The sequence below is a fragment of the Hevea brasiliensis genome, chromosome 6, assembly GCF_030052815.1.
Source record: "Hevea brasiliensis isolate MT/VB/25A 57/8 chromosome 6, ASM3005281v1, whole genome shotgun sequence".
NCBI classification, from domain to species: Eukaryota; Viridiplantae; Streptophyta; class Magnoliopsida; order Malpighiales; family Euphorbiaceae; genus Hevea; species Hevea brasiliensis.
In genome coordinates this window covers 79,066,808-79,087,585 of record NC_079498.1, presented here as the reverse complement: position 1 = coordinate 79,087,585, position 20,778 = coordinate 79,066,808, and the positions used below count along the sequence as shown (strand labels likewise).

At 35.9% G+C, this 20,778-nt stretch overlaps 1 non-coding gene across 1 annotated transcript; it reads right to left on the bottom strand.

Annotated features, from left to right (window-relative positions):
* Positions 1–18,853: 18,853 nt before the first annotated feature.
* Positions 18,854–18,955, bottom strand: LOC131181026 (U6 spliceosomal RNA). The gene has a single exon (XR_009149655.1). It is a non-coding gene; the product is annotated as a U6 spliceosomal RNA (small nuclear RNA).
* Between the last annotated feature and the right edge of the window lie 1,823 nt (positions 18,956–20,778).

Below are 20,778 nucleotides of genomic sequence, written 5' to 3'. Positions count from 1 at the left end.
TGGAGCACTAAGTGAGAAATAAATGTTTGTTTATTCTTAAGTTTCCTTATTCCTACATTAAGCTCCTATCTTTTGTTATTTATATTAGGTACCACCAATTTAATTTTTCCTGATATTTTCCAAGTGTAATATCATGTATTTTTAATGGACATTTAGGTCAAAAGACAACTCGGGGTGTCAAATGACCACAATGCCCCTGTTCAGGTTGCATGCCAGATTTTTCGGTAATACCGAGTTTTATCGTTTTCTCGATTTCTCACTTTTTCTTTGTACTAATTAATTAATTTTTCTTTGATATTTCTAATGGTATTTATACTTTAATAGATGTCTATTTAAGTCTTAAAAATATTTTCCAGGGTTCCCCGCGGTCCAGGGCTAGTCAACGGTCCACGCCGCAACTTCCCAGTGCAGTCACCCATCGCTAGGCTTCTCGTCTCATTTAACTTGGTTACATTTCATTGCTAATATTTTTCCTTTGTTTTTCTTGTCTTTTCTTTTCTTGTATTTCATTATTCTATGTCTCCTCACTAATATTTAAATATAGTTCTAGGCATTCTAGCTGTCCGGACAGACACTGGTCGCCGGAGCAGTAGAACGCACTACCAAACATAGGGGTGTTACACCCTATCCATTCTCTCCAACCATTGTTCTGCCTCTAGTGGATCTACTGTCCCTTTGAACTCAGTAGCCCCATATTTAATCAGCTTGTCATACTGCCTAGCTGAAGACTGTGGTTGTACCACTGGTGTCTGTAGTGGGGCTTGAGTAGGCATGTTACCAGCCATCTGTTGGAACATTGCAGCCATCTGCTGAGCAAACTGAGCAGGGAACTGCGGTACTGAGGGGGCTGGTACAGCTAATCCACTCACATTATGAAGGGCTGGGGCTTCCCCTTGTACCTCAGCCTCTATTGATTGATTGACTGAACGATCCCCTGCTTCCATAGTCAATTTGAGAATATTATACCTCCTAAACAAATAACACAAGGAGATTTCCTCCCGTTAGTGCATATTTATAATGTAATGTACTGTATGTATCAAACAATGACATTGAGCAGTTGTACAATAAAAGAAAAGAATATTCAAATTATAGGTCAAAACAAAATTTAAAACCTAGCTCTGATACCACTTAAATATGTCACACCCTACCCCTCTGTAAGGCATGACATGATCCCGTAGTATACCTAATGAATTACCAAACTTCATCTACTGATAACTCATTAAATACACTACAAGGGATTTTAAACCTTTACTTATTTATTTTTACAGTGGTGAGCACTTTTGACAGGTGTTAAAATATTTTTAACTGAAGTGAAACCAAATAATAATTCTGAGTATCAATAATTTCTGTAAAACTTTTGGCAAAGTGCCATCTATATTTTGAATAAATAGTTCTTCAAAAACCTGTAAAAAGCACTTCCAATAAATTTGTTCAATCCTAACTCCAATAATAGTTCAACACAATAAATTTCTCAACATTTGTCAACTCAATTCAACATTAATTTTCTAGTGTTTCCAAAAGCTGAGATAAGAGAAATATGTCACAATATTTTTACAGGCCAAAATAATTTACAATTTTAGTTTACAACTGCTCAAGACCAAGTACAATATATACATACAATGCACATATATTACAACAAAAATTACAGAATATGGTATACTCAATATACCCAGCGAAATCCCAAAATGTAGCACAAGTAGCCTACTCTACTGCTCCGTCTGTCTGTCTGTCTACTTGCGACAGCAATGAAAAAGCTATCGCTGAGCCAATGTCTCAGTAGTGCACAACATTAAGAAAATGCAATTTAAAACCATAAATCATATGAACTGTGGATACTTAAAATCATAGTTGAATTCAAAAGACAGTGAATGTCATAAAGAATTAAACTCCATTTCACAATATCACAATAAATATCAATAAATCACACACACAGCTTAATCATGTTTCTAAAGTCTAATTCGTCCCAAAAGCCAATGGCTAGTGAGGAATAACATAGCTAGCAATTATATGAGTACTCATTATAACACCCTCCCTATAGCAACTCCGTACATTCTACTATTTCGGTGACCAATGTCGGTCCGAACAGCTAGAACATCCGAAAAATATTTAAACTAAAGTGAGGAACCATAATTAACTTAAATATTAATAAGAAAAATTTAGGAAAAATTTTAGAAATAAAATACAATCAAGTTAAATGAGCCGGTTCCCTAGCGATGGGTAACCAAGTGGGAAGTTGCGGTTCTCGCAACTAGAAGCCCTAGACCCAAGAAAAAATTCATAAAATAATTTTTGGGATAACAGAGAAGGGTCATTGAGGTTTCTATGACATTAGAATACTAAGAAAATGCTTAGAAAAATTTTTCAATCGGTATAGACGATTTTGGCTCAATAAGCCAAACAGAGGGCATTTTGGTCATTTCATCTTCAGAGATAATTTTTGGCCAACTTGTCCAGTTAAGTAAATAATTATTATGACATAAAATATAAATAAATATTGCTAAAATTTAAATTGAAAATAAGTAGAAAAAAAAGGAAAGAAAATGGATTTAATGGGAATTTTGACATCATTATGATGTCATTGAAACTCCAATGACCAATCACATTATGACACATGTCCTTAACCCATTTAAAATGAATAAAATGTGCAGAAAATGAAAAAAAAATAGATTCCTTCTTCTTCCCATTTCCAGCCGTGACACATCTCTCCATCCATTAAAATTCCTTTCATTTTCTCTCTTCCAAACCTTGAATTCTCACCACTAAACCCTAAGTTCTCTTCATTAAAAATTGTCCTTACCTCTTGGGAAGGTGTTTGGTAGCCAAGAAAATCAAGAAAAGTGAAGTTTAAGCTTGGGGAAAATTCTGCCCAAAGAGATTAGTGCCTCACTTTTACTTCTTTTCTTTTTCATATGTGTAAACTAAGTTGAATGAAGGTGAAATTCATGAAAAATGATATAAATGATGCATGAATGAAGAATTTGATTTTTGACCAGCTTTATGGGAATGGTAGTTTGATAGTTTTGATGATTTTGAAAGGCTTATAAATGGTGATTTATGTGTAAACATAAATTGGAAATTGATTAGTTTGCTTAATTTGATAAGTGTTGGGTGAACCTAGAATTGAGATTTAGGGTTTGGGGCACAAATTTGAGATTTTGTTCACGTATTGGTGAAAGAAAGTTCTAATGGTCAATTAGTGACCATTTGGCTATGTGTGATTAGGAAATAAAGTGATTTGTTTAGTGGGAATTGAAGTTAGTTTTGCTGCCTTGGTTAACCTGCAGGACTGAGCATAGTTCAGCAGGTTTGGGCAGCAATAACTGGAGTTGTACAGGTTTAATTAGTGCAAGGCCAATTGGACATGAAACTAGATACATAATGGCACAACTTTGGTATAGAAACCCTGCCTAAAAAACCAAACCAAGTTGACCTAAAAATTGCCCTAATCCGGGTGACCTGCATTCTGCCTGGGCAAAATGACCAAATGAATAGTATTTATTCATATGGTCATAACTCAGTGTAGAAAGATCCAATTGACATGAAATTTTACTAGTAGAAAGCTGAGATATAGACCTACAACTTTCATGAAGAAACCTAACCCAAATTTTGACCATAACATGTTCAAAAGTGACTGCAATCCGCACAAAAATATCAGAGATTTGGTCACCCGTAAAATCTAGAAAGTTTGCAATCTGGCCAATTATGGTATTTAGGCCATAAATTGAGCTACAAAACTGAAAATGGAGTGATTCAAAAAAAAAATGTAACTAGACACAATGAGAAACTGTTAGTAGTATGCCCTAGAGCATATCATTTAGTATGTATCTTGTACATATTTTTATTAATAAAAGGCATTTCCACTTTTCCGTTTACATAATATATTTATCTGTAATAGAAAAGGTCCATTGATATTTTGTTAGAAATATTATTCTTAAGTTGTTAAGAATATGAGTGACAATATTTCTAGCACAAAGTATCATAAATAGGTTCACAATCGAGGATACTTCATAATAAGGACATGACTTATCCAGAAAGATAGTATTCATGTTTGTTCCCAAGTTATTTATATGAGATATAAATAAGATGGAATGGTGAGTCTCATGCCATATAACAAACATGATAGGCACTTATAAATGATAAGTAGGCCGAACCAGTGACACTTATGACAAGCACATGGAGTTTACTCTTGTCAATGTTTTGTCATAAATCATATCAGTGCATATAATCTTTAGACCTGAGATAGCACAGTTATCTTATATATAGGTAGTTTGAGTTTGATACTGCTTTCATACTTGTACTATGTATGGGTATATGGGCATGTGTTGGCTCCTACTAGTTATATATGGAGGTAGGTGTTGATCAAAATGGAATCTGTTCCCCTAAGTAAATAGAGATAAAATCCTATGTTCATTTAATTGTTCTTGATATTTCAAGTTCCTGGCCAGGACATATAGATTTATTCAGAAAAGAGTTTCTGATGAGAAAAATCCTTTTAATCAAGAACTGGAATTAAAAGAGAACATAATATTCATAGCAAATGGAGTTTGACATAAACCATGGCTCCAGCTTGAGTTGGGATTTTATAACAGAGAGATTCTAGTGCATGGTAACATATGATTATAGGTTCATTTACGGTAAACCTTATTACTAATTAGGTGGCCATGACATGCTATGCTAGGTGTTAACCATGGTCAATGAGGTGCATAAAATGATTTAGAGAAATCATTTATGGTAAGAAAGAGTTCTGATGATATTAAGAGTTGATATCATGTCTCATTGCCAATTAGTGATGAGCCTAGTAAGTCACACACATACACAAGTTATCACCTATTTAAATATGATTTAATTAATTAATTAAAGAGTTTAATTGATTAATTAAATAGGTTTGGTTTGCAATTAAATTGCAAAGTCCCTAGCATGACTTGAAACCAAATTTAGATTATTGGATGTATAGTATAAGTTAAATTTATATTTAAAGTGTTTAAATATGAATTTAATTAATGAGAAATTAATTAATAGAGATTAATTAATTAATTTATATATGATATAAATTAATTAGAAGAAGAAAATAATTATTTTGGGTTAAGAACTCAAAATTAAGACACAGGGGCATTTTGGTCATTTCACATTGTGACACGTGGCACCATGAGATGGTGACACATGGGATTACACATAAGCTTGCCAAATGTTTTTTAATCATGTAAGATGATTAAAATCAAGATTAAATATAGGTTTGACACTTGGCACAATGTGATTGGGTCACTTAAACCTAGAGCTAATCAAAGAGTGACATGTGGCAAGGGTTTAATGTGTTAACCTAGCTATTTAAGTGTGGTTATGAAAAGAAAAAATAACCAGCAGCCACTCCTCTCCTTTGTCACGCCACTTTGAGGGTTTTCATCTATTCTTCTTCATCTCTCATCAATTCAAAGAGATTAGCCATCAATCTCTTGAATTAAGAACGCTAGAAATTATTTCTAGTGTCCTGTTTACATCTCTAATCTCTTAAAAGGCAGAACTTGAATTTCTAATTAATAGAAAAAGCTTTAGAAGCTGTTCAAGGGCTGCCATAGGTGTTCTTGGTGTGGACAAGCTAGAGGGACAACATCTGGCATCCTGAAGACGAATCTCAAAGGCGCAGACACGCTGCAATACATCAAGAGGTTAGTGTAATCGTTCTTGATTTAATCTAGGGTTCTAAAATTAATCTGATTAATTTTAAAATCTTAAATGGCAAATAAAGATCCAAAAACATATTAAAAGAGTTTTAATATGTTGTTTATCATTGAAATCAAATAGATAAAAATAAATCTTGCATGATGCATGTGACCCTAGGTGGAAATTTTTGAATTCAATGGTATAAACTTGTGTTTTTCACGCTTCCGTTCCTTCAGAAACAACTTTTATGAAGACAACTTTGCCAAATTCCTACTGTAAAAATGACCAATGGAACAGTAAACACAAGACTTGAAATCTAAAAATTTTGAACAACTAATATTAAGTTTAGAAATGATATTGGCAACCAATACCAACAACTTTAGAATGCAAAATGTGATATGTTGGGAGTATTAGAACCAATGTACATATTATCTATGCAAAAGTCAACATTTTAGTTGACCAATGAAATGAATAGTAACACCTAAACTTAAATTTCAAGAATTGTAAAGTTTAAAAGTGTAACATGCCCTAGTACACATAGCAAGATTGGTTTGGATAGGTTGGCATGCTAATAGGGTTCAGTTAGCAGTACTGCACATGGCATTATGCCATTCTGTGATTTCATGGCTTTTAGCCATTCTGTCATTATGTTGATACTTGGCTTTGTGCCTAATGTTATTACAGCTTATTAGCTGTTCTGTTGCACACCGGGAGATACATATGTGACCGATGGTGTGACGGTCCGAGGTACTTGATACCTAGTGCCAGTTTACCCGTTTATCCAGTCCAATCATCCAGTATAGGTTACTTGGGCAACCAAAAATGAAAGTGGATAAATTTAATGAAATTATGAATATAACAACTACAAAATAAATAAGATTTCCAATAATGATCGAAAAATTGTTTGCATAAGACATCAGAATATGCACTGTATATTTATTTTCTGTTATTTCTTTTTATTTTATTATTGGCACCACTAAGCATTATTACTTAGCGCGTTGCTTTTGCTACGCGTAGGTTCTGGAGAGACCGACCAAGAGCCCAGTAGACTACAGACTGGGTGAGACCTTCTGCAGATCTGCATAGTATCCATGTCACTTCATCGACATCAGTGCATTGGTAGGACACTAGGTTTCATTTTGGGTATTTTGTAATTAACTTTTATTTTCTCATATGAAATTGAGACTCATGTAATGTATTTTGTTATCAATGTAAATAGTGAAAATTATGTTTATAAATGAAAAAGTGAATATTTATTTATGATTTGTACATGAATATCCTATGAAATGAATGAATGAGAATTGGGAGTATATTTGAGAAATATTGAGATTTTGTTGATGAAATGGAGTTTGGGATTGATTGAGAATTTTGGAAGTGTTTTTCTCAGGTTCCGAAGAACTGTTTTCTCCATTTTTAGCCGGTACTCTGTCAGATTTTCTATAAAATTTGCGAAACCTCAAATAAATTTATGATTTCAATAAATGACTTAAATGAATGATATTTCACGAATTATACTTCATAACTATGAAAGAAATAAATTAGGAAGGATAAAAATGATTGAAATAAAATAGGGTATTCTGGTACACTGTGTGTCATATCTTACTTGGCTATACTATAGACGGGTAAGGGGTGTCACATTTAGTGATATCAGAACACGGTTTAGGCGTTTCTAGGCCTAGATTGAGTCCATACCATGCATTGCATTTGTAAGAGTCGAGGTGACACTAATGCAAATCTGTTTGTCTTTGTTATTTTGATTAGGATATAGACCCCACATCTCAGAGGGCAGTTGAGGAGGAACTGGAGAGTCATGCTCCACCTGCAGTAGCTAAGACTAGGGGTAGGGGAGAACCTGCTCCACCAGCTCCAGCAGAGCCTGCTCAGCCTCCACAGGTCATGTTTCAACAAATGGCTGAATTCTTCAGACAAATGGCTGGGGCAATGCCACCGCCACCACCACCACCTCCACAGTAGAAATCACACCTAGAAAGATTGAGAAAATTTGGAGCAGTGGATTTCTTTGGCAAGAGAGAAGATGATTCTGTTGCAGTCGAAAACTGGTTGAACAGAATAGGTAGAGTTTTAAAACAACTCCACTTTACTCCAGAACAAAATCTAGAAGCTGTTGTATCTCTATTACAAGATGATGCCTACCAATGGTGGGATACAGTTTCTAGTGAAGTGCAGCCAGAAGTAATAACTTGGGACTTCTTCCTCTCAAAATTCAAGAAGAAATATGTGGGTAGTGTATACCTAGAAGAGAGAAGAAGAGAGTTCATTAACCTGAGGTAGAGACAGCTGACAGTGGCAGAGTATGAAAAAGAATTTGTCAGACTGAGCCACTACGGAAGGGAGATAGTCCCTAATGAAGCCGAAAGGTGTAAGAGATTTGAAGAGAGATTAAATGACAACATAAAGATCATGATTACTGCCTTGGACATCACAGACTTCACCAAGTTACTGGAAGATGCTATAAAAGTTGAAAAGGTTAGAATAAGTGAGAAGACTAAAAGAGAGAGACAGTAGAAGAGGGGCCTGGGTCAGTCTAGCTCATCTCCTACACCTGGGAAGAAGTTCAAAGGTCCACCTACACAGAGTTTAGGTTAACCTTAAGGTCAGGGTCAGTCCTAAGGGCCCAGGCCACAGTTCACCCCTAGGAGAGGTCAGTCCATACCATCAGTGGGCAGCTCTTCAGGGATGGGGTTCAGGGGACTAGCCCCAGCATCTTCTGCATGTTTGCATTGCCTGAAATGGCATAAGGGGGAGTGTTGGAGAGTGACAAGTGCCTGCTTAAGGTGTGGGTCAACAGAGCATCAGTTGAGGAACTGTCCACGCAAAACTACTACTGCTGCTCCAACACAAGCAGACAGACCTGCTCCTGTACCACAAAGGGGTAGGAAATATGGCAAATCTGAGGCAGTGGGACCATCACAGAGGCCTGCATCTGAGCCAGCAGTGTAACGATCGGGAACCAACCACTAGAGGAATTGTCTGTTTTGGCCATAAGCCTCACGGTTTTGTCCCATAGGTGGAATGGAGAACTTCCCAGGAGGTCACCCATCCTAGGATTTCTCTCAAGCGAGCACGCTTAACCGTGGAGTTCTTCCTTAAGGAACGGAAGCGTGAAAAACATAAGTTTATACCATTGAATTCAAAAATTTTCACCTAGGGTTACATGCACCATGCAAGATTTATTTTTATCTATTTGATTTCAATGATAAACAACATATTAAAACTCTTTTAATATGTTTTTGGATCTGTATTTGCCATTTAAGATTTTAAAATTAATCAGATTAATTTTAGAACCCTAGATTAAATCAAGAACGATTACACTAACCTCTTGATGTGTCGCAGCTGTCCGCCTTTGAGATTCGTCTTTAGGACACCAGATGTTGTCCCTCTAGCTTGTCCACACCAAGAACACCTATGGCAGCCCTTGAATAGCTTCTAAAGCCTTTTCTATTAATTAGAAATTCAAGTTCTGCCTTTTAAGAGATTAGAGATGTAAACAGGACACTAGAAACAATTTCTAGTGTTCTTAATTCAAGAGATTGATGGCTAATCTCTTTGAATTGATGAGAGATGAAGAGAAATAGCTGGAGAGGCTCAAAGTGGCGTGACAATTGAGAGGAGAGGCTGCTGGTTATGTTTTCTTTTCATAACCACACTTAAATAGCTAGGTTAACACATTAAACCCTAGCCACATGTCACCTTTTGATTAGCTCTAGGTTTAAGTGACCCAATCACATTGTGCCAAGTGTCAAACCTATATTTAATCTTGATTTTAATCATCTTACATGATTAAAAAAAATATTTGGTAAGCTTATGTGTTATGCCATGTGTCACCATCTCATGGTGCCACGTGTCACACTGTGAAATGACCAAAATGCCTCTGTGTCTTAATTTTGAGTTCTTAACCCAAAATAATTATTTTCTTCTTCTAATTAATTTATATCAAATATAAATTAATTAATTAATCTCTATTAATTAATTTCTCATCAATTAAATTCATATTTAAACACTTTAAATATAAATTTAATTTATACTACACATCCAATAATCTAGATTTGGTTTCAAGTCATGCTAGGGACTTTGCAATTTAATTGCAAACCAAATCTATTTAATTAATCAATTAAACTCTTTAATTAATTAACTAAATCATATTTAAATAGGTGATAACTTGTGTATGTGTGTGACTTACTAGGCTCATCACTAATTGGCAATGAGACATGATATCAACTCTTAATATCATCAGAACTCTTTCTTACCATAAATGATTTCTCTAAATCATTTTATGAACCTCATAGACCATGGTTAACACCTAGCATAGCATGCCATGGCCACCCAATTAGTAATAAGATTTACCTTAAATGAACCTATAATCATATGTTACCATGCACTAGAATCTCTCTGTTACAAAATCCCAACTCAAGCTAGAGTCATGGTTTATGTCAAACTCCATTTGCTATGAATATTATGTTCTCTTTTAATTCCAGTTCTTGATTAAAGATTTTTCTCATCAGAAACTCTTTTCTGAATAAATCAATCTGTCCTGGCCAGGAACTTGAAACATCAAGAACAATTAAATGAACATAGGATTTTATCTCTATTTACTTAGAGAAACAGATTCCTTCTTGATCAACACCTACCTCCATATATAACTAGCAGGAGCCAACACATGCCCATATACCCATACATAGTACAAGTATGAAAGCAGTATCAAACTCAAACTACCTATATACAAGATAACTGTGCTATCTCAAGTCTAAAGATTATATGCACTGATATGATTTATGAAAAAACATTGACAAGAGTAAACTCCATGTGCTTGTCATAAGTGTCACTGGTTCGGCCTACTTATCATTTATAAGTGCCTATCAAGTTTGTTATATGGCATGAGACTCACCATTCCATCTTATTTATATCTCATATAAATAACTTGGGAACAAACATGAATACAATCTTTCTGGATAAGTCATGTCCTTATTATGAAGTATCCTCGATTGTGAACCTATTTATGATACTTTGTGCTAGAAATATTGTCACTCATATTCTTAACAACTTAAGAATAATATTTCTAACAAAATATCAATGGACCTTTTCTATTACACATAAATATATTATGTAAACGGAAAAGTGGAAATGCCTTTTATTATTAAAAATATGTACAAGATACATACTAAATGATATGCTCTAGGGTATACTACTAACAATCTCCCACTAGCACTAGAGCCATTCATTACAATATCTTAGACCTATCTTCTCAAGATGTCGGTCTAATCGAGTCGTGACATAGGCTTAGTGAATGGATCACCGGATTTTCACCGATGCTATTTTCTGCATGGCTACATCGCCGCCCAACTGTTTCTCGATAATGTGGTAGCGCTTTCTATGTGTTTGGATTTCGTGAGACCTTGGTTCCTTAGCTCAGATGATCGCTCCATTGTTGTCACAAAGTGTAATGGAACCGCCGACTCAATGGAAGGAACTCCGTAAGTTCATCACGAACTTCTTTATCCAAACAGCTTCTTTTGCAAAGATCTCGATGCAGAATATACTCACCTCGAGTGGAATCTGCAATGTGCTCGCTTGGAACTCTTCCAACCGATCGCACCTCCATTACAAATGAACACATATCCAGAGGTAGACTTTCTATCATCGATATCTGATTGGAAATCAGAATTAGTATAACCATCCAATTGCAAGTCTTCACCTCCATAAATCAAGAATAAATCCTTAGTTCTTCTCAAGTACTTAAGGATATTCTTGACAGCTATCCAGTGTTCCAAACCTGGATTGGATTGATACCTGCTAGTCAAACTAATAAAGATATGCGATATCCGGCCTAGTACACAACATTGCATACATTAAACTTCCAATAGCCGAAGCATATGGAATCCTGGCCATCTTATCTTTTTCTTCAGGTGTCTTTGGAGACATCTCTTTAGAAAGGTGGATACCATGTCTCACTGGTAACAATCCTCTCTTGGAATCAAGCATGTTAAACCTCTTTAACACCTTTTCCAAGTATAGACTTTGGGATAAACCAATTATTCTTTTCGCTCTATCTCTATAGATGTGAATCCCAAGAATATAGGTTGCCTCCCCTAAGTCTTTCATGGAGAATGTATTAGACAACCATACCTTTATAGTCGTCAACATACCTGTATCATTACCCATCAACAGTATGTCATCCACATATAAGACAAGGAAAGTGATAGCACTGTCACTAACCTTCTGATATACACATGGCTCATCCTCATTTTTGATAAAACCAAAAGATTTAATGGCTTCATCAAAACGGATGTTCCAACTCCTCGAAGCTTGTTTCAACCCATAAATGGATCGCTTTAGCTTGCATACCTTGGAACCATCTTGGGATTCAAATCCTCAGGTCGTTCCATGAAAATGTTTTCTTCAATGTATCCATTGAGAAAAGCTGTTTTGACATCCATCTGCCAAATCTCATAATCATAGTATGCAGCTATTGCTAATAAAATCCTAATTGATTTAAGCATGGCAACAGGCGAGAAAGTCTTCTCATAGTCTATTCCTTGCCTTTGGCGAAACCCTTTCGCTACTAGCCTTGCCTTATAGGTCTCTACCTTTCCATCAGAACCAATTTTCTTCTTGAAAACCCATTTGTTTCCTATAGGTACAATACCTTCTGGTGGGTCAACAAGATCCCAAACTTGATTATTATACATGGAATAAATCTCTGATTTCATAGCATCAATCCATTTTGAAGAGTCTATATCTGATATAGCTTCTTCATAGGTAAGTGGATCATCTCCATGATCTACTTCTTCATGAGTAGACAACTCTTGTTTTTCTTCATGAAGAAAACCATATCTCACCGTGGGTGAGATACCCCGGTTGTTCTACGAGGAACAAATTGTAGATGTTTCATCAATGGGTATAGGTTGACTAGATGGATCTATATCCATCCGACCGCTGGTTGGTCGAATTCTCTAATTCTAACTCTATTTGCCTTCCTTTGCCTCCTTCTTGAACAAACTGTTGTTCAAGAAATGTGGCATCTCAACTTATCACAACCTTTTGTGAAGTAGACAAATCAAAATAATATCCAAAACTATCTTGTGGATATCCAACAAATCGACCTCTTCTCGATCCGGTCTCCAATTTATCGAGTTCACTTTTGATATAAGCTGGACAACCCCAAATCTTAACATGCTTAAGACTTGGTTTTCTTCCATGCCATATCTCATAAGGTGTGGAAGAAACTGATTTTGATGGAATCATATTCAGAATATATAAAGCTGATTCTAATGCAAATCCCCAAAAGGAGATTGGCATATCAGTATAGCTCATCATACTACGTACCATATCCAATAAGGTACGATTTCTCCTTTCAGATACACCATTCACCGTATGGCGTTCTGGAGGAGTCACCGAGAAACAATGCCATGCTCTCTCAAGTATTCATCAAATTCAGTAATCAAATATTCACCTCCACGATCTGATCGAAGAGCTTTAATACTTTTTCCTGTTTGATTTTCTACTTCAGATTTAAATTCCTTAAACTTTTCAAAGGATTCATGTTTGTATTTCATCAAATACAAATACCCAAACCTTGATTTATCATCAGTAAAGGTAATAAAATAATGAAAGCCCCCTATAGCCATTTCTTTAAATGGACCACATACATCACTATGTATTAGTTCCAAAATATTTTCAGCTCTTAGCCCTTGTCCAACAAAGGGTGATCTAGTCATTTTGCCTTGAAGGCAAGATTCACAAGTTGGAGTAGGCTCAGAGCCCAATGAGGATAGAATCCCCATTTTCTCCAATTTTGCAATCCTATCTTCTGCAACATGACATAACCTTAAGTGCCAAATATATTTTGAACTTGAGTTGGTTTTCACCATGGCATTGTATTCTTTTAGATCACTTGCATTCAATTTGTGTTTGTCATTATTATCCAAATAATAAAGACCATCATTCATATAACCCGAACCAACATATTTATTTCCAAAATAAATATTGCAAACATCATATGTGAACTGAAATTCATAGCCATTTCTAGTCAAACTAGATATAGAAATGATGTTCTTAAAAGCATCAGGTACATATAAAATATTATCCAAACACAAAACATGTCCAAACATGTAAAAAGATTTAGATCCTATGGCTATAGCTTCAACAGTTGAGCCATTGCCAATCCGGACTCTAATATCTTGAGAACGCAAGTCGCCATCGCTTGCTAGTTCCCGCATATCATTAGAAATGTGAGAACTGCACCGAGATCTAAAACCCAAGCTGTAGATGAACTATAAGTATCATCAAAATCTAAATAACAAGATATGGACATACCTTCCGAAGGTGTATCCTTCTTGTCCTTGAGAAGCAAGATACTCAGGCGCCTTTTCCAAAGGCCCATCCTTTTGGCAATGGAAACACTTTCCTTGCCTCCATCGCCTTTAGTCTTCCTTTTCTGCTTAGCTATTTTCTTGAAGGACCAGAAACTGAGGTTTCTTTTTCTTATTACCCTTCTTCTTGTTGGACTTTCCAGTAAGAAGATGCAACCAAAGCTACCTCTTTTCCTTTATTGCACAGCATATTCTTTTGGGCAATAACCAGCATGTTGAGTAATTCAGCTAAGGTGCATTCTGTTTAGTCATATGGAAATTTGTCACAAAATTCCCAAAAGACTCGTGAAGGGATCAAGGATCAAATCCGTTTGTAGTTGGAAATCCATGTTGAAGTCAAGATGTTCCAACTGCTCAATCAGCCGAATCATCTTGTGGACATGATCCCCAACATTCTGTCCCTCAGACATCCTCATATGGAATAACTGTCTAGATATCTCATACCTAGCACTCCTGCTGTGCTCACCATACAACTCTTGTAGGTGAAGGAGGATCTCACTCGCACTCTGCATGTTCTCATGTTGCTTCTGTAACTCATTACTCATAGAAGCAAGCATGTAACACTTAGCTCTCATATCATGCTCCTTCCACTTGTCTAAAGTTTCATGTTCCTCTTGTGTGGCCTCTGGAGGTAAGGGACCAGGAACATTTGAATCTAGAACATATCCTATATGTTCAAGGTTCAGGACAAGTTTCAAATTTCTTAGCCAATCAGACAGATTAGGTCCTGTCAACCTGTTGTGATCAAGTATGCTTGCAAGGATATTGGATGGTGGTGGTTGTTTTGTGCCCATTTTTATCAGAAAATTAACTGCAGAAAATAACCAGATTAATTCGTAAATGTGTCATGTAATTAACCAAAATGATTATGGTCTTTTAATCAAATTGGTCCTCCTACTAACTTAGCGAATCCTACACTTCCAAAGTAGAAAACGAAAATCCTAGTTGGATGGATTTCTAGTGGGTGATTGAATTCTTATAATTCTATTGATCATCCTCAGGTACATCCATTATTGGAATTACAATAAACTATAAGTGAGAAAATCCTTGCCCATCACATCTCATGTAAGGTTCAATCCTTTACCTAGCCCCTAATGCTCAAAATCTCAGGTACATCCATTATTGACTTATCTTGCATTAGTTAAGTTGATCCCATTGAGCCAGTAATTATGCAAATAATTTTAATGTCCTCAGGTACATCCAATATTGGCCACCAAACCATTTACATATTTACAACATCTCATGCTTAACAATTATTCTTAAGAAAATCTCTTAAATTAATTGCATCTCATGCAACTATTTAAAATTTCTTAAAATAATTGCCCCAATGGAGGGCTTATGTTATAATTACTTTAATTATAGCATTTCCAACTTAATCATTTGTTTGGAAGATTTTATAGCCATCCTAATTACTATTAAGGTCTCACTTTGCACATTATCCATTTAGCATGCATATATCATATAATTGCATACATTCCCATACATCTCATGCATTCATGGATAAGCAGTAAATATGGTATGATCATGGACTTTCTAAGGGATTCAATTCTGAGCCACCAAGAATTGAATCAGGGCATTCCTAGGTGCATTTCATTCATTCATTTTACAAGAGTTGCTGAAGGAGTACATAATCAACACTTGATCTTGAATCCCTCCCACTGGTCCCACCAATGCTCTTGACCTCCTTGAACTTCTTGCAATCCAATATTACATGGTAATCCTTGGCATACCAAGGCGAATTTACAAGAACTTAAATAAATGAAATTACAACCCAAAAATTATTACAAACTTAATAATACATGCCCAAAATAAATTAAAATAAATTAATTAATTTACAATCCCAAAGAAACATAAAAGAAATAAATCCAATCATATTGGTCTTTTATAGTCCATGATCATCCATCATGCATATCACTATTTAATAATTAAATAAAACATACATACTTAAATTAAATTGAATATCTCATATTCAACTTAAAAATCCAGATTTGAATATGATTCAAATAAATTTAAAAATTCAGATTTGAATCTCATTCAAACAAATTTAAAAATTCAGATTTGAATCACATTCAAACAACTTCAAAAATTCAGATTTGAATCACATTCAAATATTTTTTAAAAAATCAGATTTGAATCACATTCAAATATTTTTTAAAAAATCAGATCTGAATTTTATTGAATCAATTTTAAAAAATCAGATTTAAATATGATTCAAACAACTTTAAAAATTCAGATTTGAATCACATTCAAACAACTTTTAAAATTCAGATTTGAATCACATTCAAACATTTTTTAAAATTCTGATTTGAATCATAATTTAATTGTGTGATTAAAACAACTAATTAAACACTTTAATTAGTCAAAGAATAGGCCTTAGATCATATAACAATTGCAGAATTAAAAGCCAAACCTTGAACCACCCATGGAACCATTGTTGCCGCCACCAATGGTGGCTTCACCATGTGTAACGCCACACCTCATGATCCAACCAGCAATGAATCTCTTGATCTCATGATCAAACACACAATTAAATTATATAATCAACAATCTAAATGGCAAATATAGTGGCTCTGATACCAATTGAAGGAACGGAAGCGTGAAAAACATAAGTTTATATCATTGAATTCAAAAATTTTCACCTAGGGTCACATGCACCATGCAAGATTTATTTTTATCTATTTGATTTCAATGATAAACAACATATTAAAACTCTTTTAATATGTTTTTGGATCTGTATTTGCCATTTAAGATTTTAAAATTAATCAGATTAATTTTAGAACCCTAGATTAAATCAAGAACGATTACACTAACCTCTTGATGTGCTGCAGCGTGTCTGCGCCTTTGAGATTCGTCTTCAGGACACCAGATGTTGTCCCTCTAGCTTGTCCACACCAAGAACACCTATGGCAGCCCTTGAATAGCTTCTAAAGCCTTTTCTATTGATTAGAAATTCAAGTTTTGCCTTTTAAGAGATTAGAGATGTAAACAGGACACTAGAAACAATTTCTAGTGTTCTTAATTCAAGAGATTGATGGCTAATCTCTTTGAATTGATGAGAGATGAAGAGAAATAGCTGGAGAGGCTCAAAGTGGCGTGACAATTGAGAGGAGAGGCTGCTGGTTATGTTTTCTTTTCATAACCACACTTAAATAGCTAGGTTAACACATTAAACCCTAGCCACATGTCACCTTTTGATTAGCTCTAGGTTTAAGTGACCCAATCACATTGTGCCAAGTGTCAAACCTATATTTAATCTTGATTTTAATCATCTTACATGATTAAAAAAAACATTTGGCAAGCTTATGTGTTATGCCATGTGTCACCATCTCTTGGTGCGACGTGTCACAATCGTGAAATGACCAAAATGCCCTCGTGTCTTAATTTTGAGTTCTTAACCCAAAATAATTATTTTCTTCTTCTAATTAATTTATATCAAATATAAATTAATTAATTAATCTCTATTAATTAATTTCTCATCAATTAAATTCATATTTAAACACTTTAAATATAAATTTAATTTATACTACACATCCAATAATCTAGATTTGGTTTCAAGTCATGCTAGGACTTTGCAATTTAATTGCAAACCAAATCTATTTAATTAATCAATTAAACTCTTTAATTAATTAATTAAATCATATTTAAATAGGTGATAACTTGTGTATGTGTGTGACTTACTAGGCTCATCACTAATTGGCAATGAGACATGATATCAACTCTTAATATCATCGTAACTCTTTCTTACCATAAATGATTTCTCTACATCATTTTATGAACCTCATAGACCATGGTTAACACCTAGCATAGCATGCCATGGCCACCCAATTAGTAATAAGATTTACCTTAAATGAACCTATAATCATATGTTACCATGCACTAGAATCTCTCTGTTACAAAATCCCAACTCAAGCTAGAGTCATGGTTTATGTCAAACTCCATTTGCTATGAATATTATGTTCTCTTTTAATTCCAGTTCTTGATTAAAAGATTTTTCTCATCGTAAACTCTTTTACAATAAATCTATCTGTCTGCCAGAACTTGAAACATCAAGAACAATTAAATGAACATAGGATTTTATCTCTATTTACTTAGAGGAACAGATTCCTTCTTGATCAACACCTACCTCCATATATAACTAGCGAGAGCCAACACATGCCCATATACCCATACATAGTACAAGTATGAAAGCGAGATCAAACTCAAACTACCTATATACAAGATAACTGTGCTATCTCAGGTCTAAAGATTATATGCACTGATATGATTTATGACAAAACATTGACAAGAGTAAACTCCATGTGCTTGTCATAAGTGTCACTGATTCGGCCTACTTATCATTTATAAGTGCCTATCAAGTTTGTTATATGGCATGAGACTCACCATTCCATCTTATTTATATCTCATATAAATAACTTGGGAACAAACATGAATACAATCTTTCTGGATAAGTCATGTCCTTATTATGAAGTATCCTCGATTGTGAACCTATTTATGATACTTTGTGCTAGAAATATTGTCACTCATATTCTTAACAACTTAAGAATAATATTTCTAACAAAATATCAATGGACCTTTTCTATTACACATAAATATATTATGTAAACGGAAAAGTGGAAATGCCTTTTATTATTAAAAATATGTACAAGATACATACTAAATGATATGCTCTAGGGCATACTACTAACACTTCCAACTCTCCAGGCCATTCCACCAAAAGGCGCCTCTAGTGATTAGTTCCCCCATCTTATATATCATTACTTTTGAGCCCAATACCGTCTCCGTGCTTTGCCAATGTGGGATTTGCCTAAGGGACCTTTTCTCGATTTGTGTGTGTCATCCTTGCGCAGGGGCCATGCTAATCTTCTCTGTATCATTCCAATTTTATCGGATGTCCCCGAGTAAAGGTCCTTTAGGCAAATCCCACATCGGCAAAGCACAGAGATGGTCTTGGGCTCAAAAGTAATGATATATAAGATGGGGGAACTAATCACTAGAGGCGCCTTTTGGTGGAATGGCCTGGAGAGTTGGAAATACGAGGTTAAGCGTGCTCACTTGAGAGAAATCCTAGGATGGGTGACCTCCTGGGAAGTTCTCCATTCCACCTATGGGACAAAACCGTGCGGCTTATGGCCAAAGCGGACAATTCCTCTAGTGGTTGGAGCCCGATCATTACAATTGGTATCAGAGCCGCTCGCGTGTCCTCTTGGGCGATGGTGGGGCAAACCTCAGCGAGGACTCTGAGTCCCGAAAGGGGGGGAGAAAGGTCCCTTAGGCAAATCCCACATCGGCAAAGCACGGAGATGGTCTTGGGCTCAAAAGTAATGATATATAAGATGGGGGAACTAATCACTAGAGGCGCCTTTTGGTGGAATGGCCTGGAGAGTTGGAAGAACTCCAGGGTTAAGCGTGCTCGCTTGAGAGAAATCCTAGGATGGGTGACCTCCTGGGAAGTTCTCCATTCCACCTATGGGACAAAACCGTGCGGCTTATGGCCAAAGCGGACAATTCCTCTAGTGGTTGGAGCCCGATCATTACAAGCAGAGAGGCCTGAGGGTAGAGCACCTGCCAGAGCTTATGCCATAAGAGCTCAGGAGGAGCAAGATGCCCCGGACGTCATCAGGGGTACATTCTCCCTCTACAATACATCTGTGCATGCATTGGTGGATCCAGGATCCACTCATTCATACATCTGCATCAACCTACGCGTAGAAAGGGGGATATTAGTAGGGGAGAATGAACAAGACATTCTGGTCACTAATCCATTGGGCCATAGTGTAGTGGTGAACAAAGTATACAAGGATTGCCCGTTAAGGATTCAAGGGTATGAATTCTTGGCAGACCTGATTGAGTTGCCTTTCCATGAGTTTGACGTAATTTTGGGAATGAACTGGTTGTCACATCATTAGGCAATGGTTGATTGTAAGTTGAAGAGAATCTCATTGAAAACTCCTTAGGGTAATGAGATTACAGTTGTGGGGGAAAGGACAGATTTCTTATCCAATGTCATCTCAGCCATAGTTGTAAGAAAATTGATGAGAAAAGGCTGTAAAACCTACCTAGCACATGTGGTAGATACTAGGAAGGCTAAGCCAGATCTATGTGACATACCCACAATAAGAGACTTCCCAGATGTGTTCCCTAAAGAATTGCCCGGCTCGCCACCAGAAAGGGAAGTTGAATTTGCTATTGAGATACTGCCGGGTACAGCACCAATCTCTATTGCTCCTTATAGGATGGCACCCACAGAATTGAAGGAACTGAAAATCTAGTTACAGGAGTTGTTGGATAAGGGGTTCATACGCCCCAGTGTGTCACCATGGGGAGCTCCAGTGCTATTTGTGAAAAAGAAGGATGGGATTTTGAGGTTATGCATTGATTATCAGCAGTTGAATAAAGTGACTGTGAAGAATAAATATCCGTTGCCTAGAATTGATGATATGTTTGATCAATTGAAGAGAGCAGGAGTATTTTCTAAAATTGATCTCAGATCAAGGTATCATCAGTTGAGGCTGAGGGATGCAGATGTGCCAAACACTGCATTCAGGACCCGGTACGGGCATTATGAGTTTCTGGTGATGCCCTTTGGCCTAAGAAATGCACCAGCGGCATTCATGGACCTTATGAACTGTATCTTCCATCCATACCTAGATCGGTTCATAGTGGTCTTTATTGATGATATTTTGGTGTATTCCAAGACCAGTGAAGAACATGATGAGCATTTCAGGATTGT